Source organism: Camelus ferus, chromosome 3 (genome assembly GCF_009834535.1).
Source record: "Camelus ferus isolate YT-003-E chromosome 3, BCGSAC_Cfer_1.0, whole genome shotgun sequence".
Classification (NCBI taxonomy): Eukaryota; Metazoa; Chordata; class Mammalia; order Artiodactyla; family Camelidae; genus Camelus; species Camelus ferus.
The window spans coordinates 43,535,615-43,550,045 of NC_045698.1; the positions used below are offsets into that span (position 1 = coordinate 43,535,615).

Below are 14,431 nucleotides of genomic sequence, written 5' to 3' on the forward strand. Positions count from 1 at the left end.
CACTCACTAATCTGTCTTAAATTTAACAAAATTTTGTCTATTCCACATACTTCATTATCAATATTAGTTGATAATTTCAACTATCACTATAATAGTTAACTTCGGCTATCACTATCAACATTAGTTCTATATTTCTGAATGATTTAAATTTATCTTTGCTAAAAGGAAATGGAAAATAAAGAATTAACCACCTTTGAAAGGACAGAGACGAGAGGCTAAAAACAGGGATTGGTTCAAAAATCTGTATACAACAGATTGGATATTTCTCTGCAAATTTAGAAAACAGCTCCCCTCCATACCGCTGACCTCCAGTTTTGTTTTCTGAAGAAATGAAACTAGAGAGGCTTAGTTTCAAGGACATCTTAACCAGTGGAAGGCAATAGCAAAGCCCAAAATTGAAAAAAAGTGACAATGTCCTCACAGGAAACCTTTCCACCTCTCCCCCATCTTTCAGAACACATGTAATTAGATAGGAAACTGTTAGGTTATTTTCTGGATAAATTAAAAGGTCTCACAGAAAAGACCCATAGACACTGACACTTTTGCTCCCATGAAAAAAGTCATCCAATATGCAATCGCCTTAAGGGAAAAAGTCAACAAGTCCTAACTAATGTAAATAATGTTCCCAATTAGCATTTCTTCAAAATGAACAGCGAAGAGTACTCAAAGAAAGAGAAAGTAAAAACAAACAGGGGGGGAAAGAGTGCATTTGTATGCATTTGTAGCAAATACTCTCATACAAGCCAAACTCTTTCCCATCTCTTTTACCTACTAGTGTTTATTATTTGCACGTGCTATTTCTTTTGCCTAAAACACATGCCCTTGTCATGTCCTCCTCCACCTTCAGAACTTTTAAATCAAACCACCTTATTAAAGACACTTTTCTACCATCTACTATATGTAGTTTGTCTCTGTACATACATATCACACATTAAAATTATATATTTCTTTGTTTACTTCTTCATAATCTATTTCTCTCTCTAGAGTGAAAGCTAAGAGCTCAGACTTTTGGTCACTGTGATCTCAACAATTTACACATAGTAAGCACTCAATAAATAAATGTTTGCTGAATATCTCAATGAATGAATGAATGCAGCTTTACAATATTTCTTAGAGGAGATGACAATTTCTGTACATCTCAAGATTATTTTTAATCATTTATCTATTTATTTTTCCAGTATTTCCACTGCAGCACTATAGAGCCCTACATAAGTCTCTTAGTCTTTGCTTTCTCAATTAGCCTTTATCATAGGTGAAAAGGAGGAACAATTTATTTTTTAAAGGAACTTTTACAAAGTTACTGTATTATTTTAAGTGTATCTTTCAGGCCCCTAAACCCAATGGGAATGTTAAACCTAGAACTCCAGAAAAATGGACTGGTTGGCAGGATCTTCTAAATACTTCATATACCTTTGCAAACACTATAATTCCTCTTCTTCCCTCTTAATAGTGTTTTTAAGTATGTATGTTTTGCTAAAATAGCTCATGACATACGTAAGCTAACTATTAGGAGATAAGCCCAAAGATATGGGAGATTAACAACAACAAAAAATCAATGTAAAGGAAGGAAACAGAGAAAAGGCTTGAGAATTCTATGACAGCTGAATCTAATATATATTAATTTCCAAGTATCAACTTATTAATTTCTTGATAATTAGTTTCCTAATTGGAGCCTCTTTTGCTTTTTATGACAGAAAAATATATTGTAATTGCCATTCAGGGAGAACCTGAAATGAGAAAAGCTGCAGAAAGAACAGGTTTAAAGGAAAGACTGGGAATTTGGTTTTGGACATGCTAAGTTTGGGAGGCATGGAGATGTCAATTAGACAACTCGATATACAAATAAAAAGTTTAGGGGAGGGGTCCAGGCTAAAGATGTATATTTAGATATAAACGGTGCTTAAGGATAAATGTACCTAACCATATAAATGGTATTTAAAATCATGAAAATGAATGAGGTCACTAATCGTAAATGTAAGTCGAGAAAAGACTGTGAAAGAAGTGGGTAAGTTACTCAAATGCTGCTTTTGCTTCTTCTAGAAAGACTTTTTAGAATTATCTCTATCAATATTCCTTTAACAATGGCATATTATCAGGTCTGAGAATTTATGAAATGAGAAAGATATCATTTGTAGGAATGCTGGTTTTTGATAAATTTGGGGGAGTGAGGGAGGAAAGGTAAAGCTAATTTAGTAAATATTGTCCCAAAAGAACCCAGTGTAAAAACTTAACCAGAAAAGAACTTCTAATACCTGTTTCTAAATGGAGTTTCCCCCCTTCTTTAAGCCCCAAATCTCCCTTTTCTCTTTTATCTCACTCATCAAGTCCTCATCTTCCAGCATCAGAACTCAAAGATTTTTTCCTAGCATCCAATTCTTTGGGATAAGAAGAAAAAAAGGAAAGTGAAATGCTAATTCAAAGGGTTCTAAAAAGCCTTTCTGAACTAGAAAGAAAAGAGGCATTGATTTTTTTCTACTCATTTTTCACTGCTTTGCATATATTAGCACTTAATCACACACACACAATCTCTCCTCCACACCCCTGCCTGGGATATTTTAAAATTTTGATCATGTCACTTTTCCGCTTAAATTTCTCCAATGTCACCCATTATGTAAAGAAAATAAAAGCTAAATTTCTTTTTTTATTAGTTGATTCTTTAAAAAATAAAGAAATAATGATTTTTTGTATTATTCTGTGGCTTTGTTTGTTTGCTTTGTTTTATGTCTTGAAGAATTTTCCATTTCCATATACTCCTAATTAGCACTTCATATAATACAGACATACTTGTACCTGCGCACAAAAAGAATTACATTGTTTTTAATAACTGAAAAATAAACAAAAGAAATCAGTTTAAATATTCATGAATAGGGGAAGTGGCTATCTATCTACATATCTAAATCTATATCTATGGTGTTAAACCTATAAGCATGGCATACAAAACCTTTCATGCTAGGGCCCCTGCAACATCTCTAACATTACCTCATATCACTCTCCACTTTATTCACTACATTTCACTTCTTTTCTTCATACCCATCAAGCTCAGTCTTTGACTCATTCACCACTGAATACCTGGCAGCTAACAGCACATGACATATTTTCAATTCAATAAATAAAGATCAAATGAATAAATCAATGAATGAAATTCTACCTGTCTAACCTCAGCTCCTGTAATTCCTTACTCACTTTCCACCCTAAAAATACTGAGATTTTGGTTATCTAAATTTTCTCTTTCATATTTTCGACATCCTTCATATGCACTGTCTCCTTCCTGAATAAGCACCTATAGTTTATCCAAATATGTATGAAATTTTGAGGTCTCTGATCAAATATACCTCCATGTAAAATCAGGTGCTACTTCTATGATCCCACTATACTTTCTCTTCTCAAATCCTGGTTGCTCTCAAAACATAAAGTTAATAATAGCTCCAAATTATTATCATGCCTCCCTACCAGGTACCTGGATCTCCTAAACAATTTGAATAGCAGTTAAAAATCACTCCACAAAGAAAATTTTAGGTCTAGGTGGCTTCACTTATTCTCTTAAACATTTATGAAAAAAAAAAAATTTTAAATAAATAAACAAGTAAACAAATAAATAAATAAATACATTTATGGAAGAAGTAATACCAATTCTACAAAAGTTTTTTCAGAAAATTGAAAAGCAGACAATATTCTCTAATTCATTCTGTGAGGTCAATATTACCCACCTAATACCAAAAATCAATTACATTTTTATATAATAGTAATGCATAATTTATAAATGAATTTAAAAAACCAATACAATTTACAATAACATCAAAAAAGGACAAGTGTGAAAATACTGAAAACCACAAAACATTGCTGAGATAAATTAAAGACCTAAGTAAGTGGAGAGATACACCTTCGTTGTAGGTAGGAAGAATTCTAACAGTTAAGATGTCAACTAACTCGGTCTAGCCCAAATCCAAAAGGAAGGAATGACACAAAGTCACGAACACCAGGAGGCAGAGCTCACTGGGAGCCATCTTAGAAGACTGTCTACCACAGGCACTAATATTAGTAACGTATTTCCACATTAATTTTTGTTGAACATTTTTATAATTCCTCCAAAAGGACTCTGGAGCCAGATTATCTGGTTTAAGTCCTGAGTCTTCTAATTAATGTGTGATCATTTAACTTCCCTATGTCTCAGTTTCCTCCTCTATAAAATGGAGATAATAACAGAACCAATTTCATGCAGTTAATGTGAGGTTTAAATGAGTAAATATCTGGTTTTGGCACATAATAAACAACATAAATACATCCATAAAACCAACATAAATATTTAACTTACTATTCCTTAAAGTTAAGTGTTGATTACAACATACCCTTCTTTGATTTAACTATTTAATAATGCCCATCACAAATAAAGTACAGTTTTAGTCCAGATGTGTACAAAGATTATTTACTAAATTACATGTTATTTAGTCAACATTAGGCACTGAGGGAAAAGTATCTTCTTATTCCTATTTTTAATTAAAATTTAACAAGTAAACATAGGCAATGCCTGGGATTACTATAATCCTGTTTTGCCTGGTCCTAGTTTGTGCCTTTTGTCTAGGTTTAACTGTCAATGGTACCCTCTTTCACTCTTAAAGTGACCCAGATTGCACAAGAAGTTAAGGTCACTCAAGTGTGTCACAATCCTAGATTGGAATGGAAATTGAATCTAGATAAACATATTTGAGTAAGGAACCAACAAACAAGGGATGAAGTGGGAAAAAAAACTGAAAAAGGAAGGAGAAAGGTATAGGCAGTGGAGATAAGTAAGAATGGTAGAGTCAGAGTGGTAAGAGAATAATAAATGTTACAAAATGTCCAAATACCAAAATCAATTCACCCAAAATCTGAATTCAAAGTTCCTCTGCTGCCTGTGAACTGAGCATATTCTTAAAAGCTTACTAATACTTCATAAAAAAATTTAACTGGCATTTCCTTAAGGATTAAGAAAAATCTGTAAATGCATACCAAATAAATGTACCATATTTAATTTTACTTTCCTGTGTTTTAATATATAATCATGAAGTCAACATATAATTCTGATATATTCTTCAAAATATTTTTTAAAAACTTGTTTAAATCTACATACTACAGGCCAAGTTTTAGCAAGAAACCATTTTTATAGCTATTTTTAATCTCCCACCTGAAAACACTGTTTGACTTTGGAAATTCTAATCCCTTTAAAATCCAGCAGCATCAAAGCAAATAGTCATGATCCCTTAAGAGGATAAATATGCTCATTTTAATTAAAGACTAAATTATGTGACTTTGTGTGCATTTTTGCATCGGTATTTTGAGTTGTATTTATAGGTCCTATACATTTTATGAATGAAAAACTGAAAAGAAAGTATAATTACTGAACAATAGCCTATTAACAGAGACACTCTTAAAAGATCTATTCCTTGAATTTTCAAGAATTTAGGCTAATAAGAGGAAAGAAGCCCTGGTATGTGCCACAACATGGATGAACCTTGAAAGCACTATGCAAAGTAAAAGAAGCCAGTAACAAAAGACTGCATGTTGTATGACTGCATTCATATGAAAAGTCCATACACAATAAGCAAAGCTATAGAGACAAAAGCAGATTAGCCTTACCCCTAAGGCTGGGGCTGGGGTGGGGAGGATGAAAGGAATGGGGGATAATTTCTTTTGGGAATGATGGAAATGTTCTAAAATTATATGTGGCTGCACAACCCTTTGAATATACTAAAAACCATTTAATTTTACATTTTAAATGGGTACATTGTATGGTCTACGAATTCTATCTCAATAAAGCTGTAACCAAAAGGAAGAACTTAGGTTATAATTCTTATTCAAAACATATATGTTAAATAATAATATCTTACAGATGGAAAATATGATTCCAATGTTTGATAGGATGGAAAGCCAGGAAGGAAATGCACACATTAGTCTATTCATGTTAATTGCTCAACACTGATGCATGTACACTCTGTGACTGAATTCCTACTTATTTTCAGACATAAAAGGATTTCTTGAATGTTTTTGCAACAAAATAAATTTAGAAATTGGCTTAGACTTTAAATTTGTGGTGGATGTTTCCTGATTTCATGTGAAAATATAAACAATTTCAACATAATCTGAAAAATTTTAGACTTATGTCCCTAAGTAACTATTAACTAATACAATTCATTAATTTCTCAGTATAAAGTTTAACAAGGGTAATCTAAAACTTTTGTAGCAAGTGTAACATTTTAAGTGTATACATACAGTCCTATTTTATCTTCTTAAATTCTGTTTCTAAAGTATCAAGTACAAAATATTAATCATTTTTTGACTTAATTATATAGTGTCATATTCCATTATTTTAAAGAGTTAATAGATGTCGAGTCAAGCTGATTTAGATGAGTACTAATATTTGTCAGATAACTGTAACAGAGCTAGCCTATAGAAGCAATCAATGTAAGTTACAACTACTGATATTTTAACTAAAAACAAATCATAAAAATGAAAGATCAGTTTCAATATACCACCATTAATGTTGACTTATTTCATATCACCATATTTCCACAAATTTATACATTATAGCACTAACTCAGGTATTCAGAACGAAAATGTCAGGTAGTTAGTATACTACAAGAAGTAACCATTGTTTCTAAAGTATATCACTTTAGAAAGTGACATGAAACTGCTCTTTGGTATGGCATAATGTTAAGATTTGATAAAGGTAGGGAAGTGACATCAGCAACCTGGTGAAGTAGGAGATACCAACCTTCATTACCCAACAGAAAACAACAATTTAGATAGCAATCCACAAAGGAAAATAGCTCTGGGAGGGCTCAAGGGTCCAATAAGGAACCTAGAGCAACATAGAGCAGCAAAAAATGGAGAATAACTGCACAGAAAGGATCACTGCGGAGACTGGCTTAGAGATGTCTGGAGACAACCAGGAACAAAGAGGAAGGGTGAGAACAAGCCTCAACAGTCCTCACAACTGCCACGGACTCCCCACAGCTTTCACAGTGGAGGATACTGTAGTGCTGGTTGGCACAGGGCCCAGCAGCCTGCTCCAGAGAAGACGGGCAGCTTCCACCACCAAAGTAACCAAAAGCTATTGCTGCCACACACCCTGGGGAAGGAGATGCTGCTGTGCCCACTCCAAGAAGAAGCGGCTATTGTGCTGCTTTAGAAATGGAACTGCCAGCATTCCCAAACCCTGAACACATCCCAGACTCCAGAGCCACAGCTGTTACACTTGTTCCCAAACTCCAGCCTCTGGATGTAGGGCCACTCTGTGACACCCATTCTCCAGATCTATGGCTACTCCACACATGCCTACATCTCAAGAACCAGGGCCACTATCACTTCAAGCTAGCCAGCACCAAGACCCAACTGCTACTGTTGCCCTCTAGGTGCCCATGCTTCAGACTTCATCTTCATGGCCACTTCACCTATACCTGCAACTCATACATCATTACTGCTGTGGGACAGCCAGCACACCAACACCAAAGCTGCTGTCACTCTGCAAGCACTAGCACTCCAGCCACCAGCTCTCTGACTAAGAAGAAAAGAGAGGAAGACTCCAATAAATGAGTAATGAAAGAGGAGACATTAAAACTGAATCATGTAAATGCAAAGGATCATAAAAGACTACACGAACAATTACATGCCAATAAATTGAATAATCTAGAAGAAATGGATAAATCACTAAAAATATAGAACCTATCAACTGAATCATGAAGAAATAGAAAATATCAATAGACCTGTAATGAGTAAGGAGATTGAATCAGTAATTTTAAATCTCCCAACAAAGAAAAGCCCAGAACCAAATGGCTTCGCTGGTGACATCTACAAAACATTTAAAGATGATTAATACCAATCCTTCTTAAACTTTTCCCAAATACTGAAGAGAAATGAACAATTCCAAACTCATTTTAAGAGGTCAGCATTACTCTGATACCAAAGCCAAATAAGGATACTACAAGAAACAAAAGTATAGGCCAATATCCATGGTGAACATAGATGCAAAAATCTTCAACAAAAACTACCAAACTGAATGCAACAGAGTTTTGAAAGGATCATACGCCATGAAGTAGGATTCATCACTAGGATGCAAGGATTGTTTGACATTCATGAATCAAAAAATATTATATACCACATGAAGAGAATTAAGAATAAAAATCATAGGATCAGCTCAATAGCTGCAGGAAAAGTACCTGACAAAACTCAACAGACTTTCATGATAAAAACTCCCTCAAAATTAAAAATAGAATGTATCTCAACAAAACAAAGGCAATATATGACAAGCCCACAGCTAACATTATATATATATTCAATGCTGAAAATCTAACAGCTTTTCTTCTAAGATCAGGAACAAGATAAGAATGCCCACTCTTTCCACTTCTATTCAACATAGTACTGGAAGTCCTACACAGAGTCATTAGGCAAGGAAAAAAAAAATTAAATTTATCCAAATTAGAAAGGAAGAAGTAAAACTGTCTGTTTGCAGATGACATAATCTTATACACAAAAAAAACTAAAGACCCTTCCAAAAACCTGTTAGAACTAATGAACAAATTTACTAACATTGTAATATACAAAATAAACCTGCAAAAATCAGTCACATCTCTATATACTAACAATAAACTATCTAAAAAAGAATTCAGAAATTAATCCCACTAACAATAGCATCAAAAATAATAAAATACTTAGGAATAAATTTAACCAAGGAGGTAAAAGGTCTATACTGGAACTATAAAACATTAATGAAAGGAATGGAAGACAAAATACCTAAATGGAAAAGTACCACTTGTTTTTGGATTGGAAGAATTAATGTTAAAATATCCATACCACCCAAAGTGATATACAGATTCAACATAATTCCTACTAAAATTCCAATGGTATTTTTCACAGAAATAGAAAAAAGTCTTAAAATTCATTTGGAATCACAAAATATCTTGAAAAAACAAAGCAATTTTAAGAAGAACAAAGCTCGGGTCATCACAAATCTTGATGTCAAACTATATTACAAAGTTAAAGTAATCAAAATAGCACAGTACTGGCATAAAAATAGACACAGAGAAACCAATGGAACAGAATCAAGAACTCAGAAATAAACCCATGCATGTATGCCCAACTAATCTTTGATGAGGACATCAAGAACATACAATGGAGAAAGGAGAGTCTCTGGAATAGTGTTGGGAAAACTGGATATCCATATACAAAAAAATGAAATTAGACCACTATCTTAAACCACTCACAAAAATAAACTCAAAATGAATTTTAAAACTTATATGTAAGACCTGAAACTGTAAACTCCTAGAACAAAGCATAGGAAAAGCCCCTTGACATTGGTCTTAGAAATGATTTTTTTTTTAATATGACACCAGAACACACAGGCAACAAAATAAAAACAAGTGGGACATCAAACTGAAAAGCTCTGCACGGTACAGGAAACAATCAACAAAATGAAAAGGCAATCTAAGGAATGGGAGAAAATATTTGTAAACCATACATTTGATAAAAGATTAATACTTAAAATATATAAAGAACTTAGCAGGGAGGATATAGCTCAGTGGTACAATGCATGCCTAGCATGCACAAGGTCCTGGGTTCAATTCCCAGAGCTGCCATTAAAAAAACAAAAATTTAAAAAATAAATAAATAAATAAACCTGACTACCTCCTCCCACCAAAACAAAACAAAACAAAACAAAACAAAACCTCTACAATCCAAGAATAAAAAAACAAATAATCCAATTTAAAAATGGGCAAAGAACTCAAATAGACATTTTTCCAAAGGAGATACATAAATGGCCAACAGGTACATGAAAAGGTGCTCAACATTACCAATCATCAGGGAAATGCAAATCAAAACCACAATGAGATATCACCTCAGATCTATTAGGATAGCTATTATCAAAAAGATAAGAGAAGACAAATTTGTTGAGGACATGGAGAAAAGGAAACCCTTGTACATTGTTGGTAGGAATGTAAATTGGTACAGCCATTATGGAAAAAAAGTATAGAGGTTCCTCAAAAATTTAAAATAGAACTATCATATGGCCCAGCAATCCTACTTCTCAGTATATATCCAAAGGAAGTGAAATTATCTATACCCTTAAATGCATTGCAGCATTATTCACAACTGGCAAGATATGGAAACAATTCAGGTGTCCATCAATGAATGAAGAGATAAAGAAAAGGCAAAATACGCATACACGCGTGCACGCGCGCGCGCACACACACACACAGGAATATTATTCAGTCATAAAAAAGAAGGAAATTTTGTCATCTGTGACAACATGTATGAACCTGGAGGGCACTTAGCTATGTGAAATAAGCCAGATAGAGAAAGACATCTCAGTTATATATGGTATTTAAAAAAAAAAAAGCAAAAAAAGTTGAACTCATAGATACCAAGGGTAGAATGGTAGTTACCTAGGGATGGAGGGTAGGCTAAATGGGGAGATATTAGTCAAAGGGCACAAACTTAGTTACAAAACGAATAAATTCTGAGGATCTAATATACAGCATGGTGACTAATCATAATGCTATGCGTATACTTGAAATTTGTCAAGAGAATAGATCTGAAGCATTCTCACCAAAAAAAAAAAAAGAAAAAAAAAAAAACAAGATAACTATGAGATGATGGATGTGTTACTTAACTTGATTAGATCAATCAGCTTACAATGTATATGCACATTAAATCATCACATTGTACACTTTAAACACACAATTTTGTCAGTTATACCTCAGTTTTTTCAAAAAAAGGTTAGTTAAACTAGCTGATGTATAACAGATGTTCACTATATATTATATATTAAAATAAACATAAATATATATAAAAATTAAAATATACACATATATTAATTGTTTTTAAATGCTCTTTGGTGTTAATCCAATAGTTTTGATACCAGATAAAACAACAAAAATTTAATTTTTTTACAGAGAACTATATTCAATATCTTGTAATACCTTATATAGAAACTAATCTGAAAATACATATATACATAACTGTACTTTGCTGTACACTCGAAATCAACACAATGTTGTAAATCAAGCATACTTCAATGAAATTTTTTTAAAAAAATAAAGTAGAGAAGGGAAGTGGGACATGTCCACCTATCCCTGTAGGTCTGGACTAGAACCAGGGAGTCTGCACTTTAAGATAGCCTGGGTGAACCTGATGCAGGCTGTCCCTGAACCACCCATTTAAAACATTTTCTTGTAGGTCTAAATGAAAAAAGAAAAAGAGGCATAGAAAGGAGCCTTATTACACTGTGCTTCTCCAAGAAACTTTGGACTGTTTAGTTCAGGAACAAGAATGAGAAGAAAGCTATGAGGCAACATTCCATGACTTAGTGAAACACAGAGAAGAAAAATCATAATTAAAAATTACTGGAAATGTTGGGCTAATAGGTAATAGAAAACCCAGCAGGGGTAAAAAGAAGTTCCTCTGAAGGAAAAGGTAACACACACACACACATGATCCCAGACTGAGAAGAAGTATAAGGATCCAGCAGAAGTCCTGGGCTCCAGAGCAGTAATCCACAGCAGAGGAAGGAGTACACTTCAGAATCACCATGGGACAGACAATAAGGAAGGAGGTTACGGCATCTACAATAAGGGGCACTGCTATGACTGCAAAATGTTCCCAGAGTGTGTTGGAACAGACAAAAGTCTGAGAACCACTATTTAAGAGTCACTCCTCGGGTCTTGTTCACCATCCCCAAAGCCAGGCCAAAAAACTGGGAGAAATACAATTTCTCCTGCAGTAAGAGATATAATTATGATAGCTCAGATTGGAATTGGGATTGAATTTTCCTTTAACAAATTATTAGGCCTTGTGGGGAGGGTATAGCTCAATGGTAGAGAGCATACTTAGCATGCATGAGGTCCTGGGTTCAATCCCCAGTACCTCCCTTTAAAAAAAAAGAAAAGAAAAAGAAATTACTAGGCCTTGTTCGTGGTATATTACAAAATTACACTAAGAGTTAAATAGATACACAAATAGATATACTTGCATTGCTTTCATGGTGAAATTCAGTCCAAGTTCAAAGCAAAAACTTAACAACAAACTTATGAGGGCCCAATCTGTTAGTGCAATCTGTTGACACAGTGCATGTTCACTAGAACACCATGGCAAAGACCTACCCTGCCTGAGGTCACAGCTTTGAGCTGAACAACTGATGACAATAAGCTAAAATACCAGAGAGAATACCCAGGAAAGGAATCAGGTGCCAAAGCCTCAAGGAACCACTGGCAAAAGTGAAAAGAGAACAGAAAACTCCCAGCCCTTCCCTAGCTAGTGCCACTGCCACTGCCATCCTTGTCAACAAAAAAGGAATCAAATGAACTGAAGTGACAGAAAGAGGCTATGCATACCTGTATTATGTCCCAGTTCATTTCCACCTCTTGCTTAATATTGTTGGCATTTCCTGAAAACCTGACAGGCTGCCCCTGAGGACACATTTCTGTCTTCATTTTCTTCGAAGGGGGACTTAATTTTCTTTATTTTCTTTCTGTCTATAGTCATGGTGATCTGATAGTTTTGTAGAGTATAGTTTGTTTAAAATTAAATCAGTAAAATAAAACAAAATATCATTTGCTAAGAGAAGATAATATTTTGAGTTTTTATGCCTTTTTTCAAAAGTAACTATTATTACCTAAGTAACTACAGTTCCAAATGGTTTTCTGCTTAAAACATTTAAATCCCTAGGACAAAATTTGGCCTAGTAGAGATAAACATATCCATCAGTTTTCCTCTGAAATTCTCAATAAACACATTATACATTCTCCCTGGTGAGCTGACATTTCCAGCAAACATAAATCATTATCTTACCTCTAAAAGGTGGAGTCACAACTCTGAACATGTTAATAAGTGAGTTATATGAAACAATTTTCAACATTGATATAAAATCATTTATGGAATTCTCATAATTACTTTTACTAAAAGTAGCAGTATGATTTAAACATATGTTCAATTTCACAAATCAAAAATATGTAAAGGAGAGCCGAGCCCTGGTAAAACCTCAAACAAAAAAACAAACAAACAAACAAAAAAAAAACAACCTAATTATTAGAGATAATACTCAGATAGTCATCTCATTTAGTTAAGTCCTCTTTGGCCCTAATATTTCAAAGATAACTGTAGACTTTTAAATAAGTTAAGAGTTACTTTGAGACTTTAACAACAATTCAAAAAGGCATTCTATGCTGTCCCAAAGAGGCATGTTTCTAACCACCATTACATAACCAATCTAAAATGATCTGAGGTAAGAACTCTCTGTAGTACTGTCCTTTAAATCCTGAGATCATTTCTAGTGTTATCTGACCACTAGGAGATAAGTTTAAAAAGAAGATTTTATGTTCAAATCTCAGACATCAAAAAGGCACTCAAAATAGTTTACAGAAGCAAAGAAGAGCTCTGCAGAGGATCAAAAAAATATCTGGACCAAGTCAGAGAAACAAGTCAGTCAGCTGAATACAAAGAAAGGATAGCTAACTGCCCAGATGTATTTCACTAATCGAATATTTACAAATGTGTAGTCTTAGTACAACTCCTGTCATTTGATGCAAAAGTTAAAAATCCAGTGAAGATACAATAACAAAAATGTGAAGCATCAGGGGCATTACTTTTTAGGGAGAGGTAGGGTTTTATAAATATAAACACAGAAGCCAATGTAAATACCTGGGACCATTCTGTTAACAATATATAAGAGATATTTTCCTTTAGTAATTTCATTGACACTAATCATATCATATATATTTTAACACAAAAGTTTCTATATTTGCAAATTCTAGTATATTTTTAACTCCTCAAATATATCTGGAAATCATTCCAGACCACAAGACTCTGAGGAATTGCAGAATTTATCAAACTGATGTGTCAACACATTTGAATATAGAAACTTACAATGTTAGTTTTATTCAGCAAGCATATCATAAACAAAATTTTCTGGCTTATGATGCCAGGTAGATGCAGTCAATTAAAACAAGTATAATTGTGAAAAAAAAATAGTCAGCTCAGAAACTTTAACTCAATGTTTCCCTGAATGTTTAACAGGAACATTCTAAGTTAACAGGAACATTCTTCAAAAAGCTAAATTTACATGATCTTACTGGATCTCAAGATTCTGATTCCAAATACTTTATACTCCCCCTCTATAGAGTCTAGTGTGGAGCCACTGGGTTCAACAGAGATGAAACATATGTTAAATACTGCCTTGCAAATAAAAGAAATACCTGAGATAACAAAGGCCATTTCACTTAGCCAAGATAGAATAATGTTCCATTTTGCTTACTGTTAATTTATTATTATTAATTTTGTTCTCATTTTTAAATACTGTTAAGAAGTCAAAAGACAAAGATTTTTAAACGATTTAGGCATGCCTTTAATCAACCATAATTAGAGTATTAAAAAAACTAAGACAGACAGCATAGTAAAATCAAAG

The 14,431-nt window shown here is 33.6% G+C and overlaps 1 protein-coding gene across 7 annotated transcripts in view; it reads right to left on the reverse strand.

Annotated features, from left to right (window-relative positions):
• ADAMTS6 (ADAM metallopeptidase with thrombospondin type 1 motif 6) overlaps positions 1-14,431 on the reverse strand; it is a 266,890-nt gene that overhangs the window by 220,197 nt on the left and 32,262 nt on the right. The window lies entirely within an intron of this gene.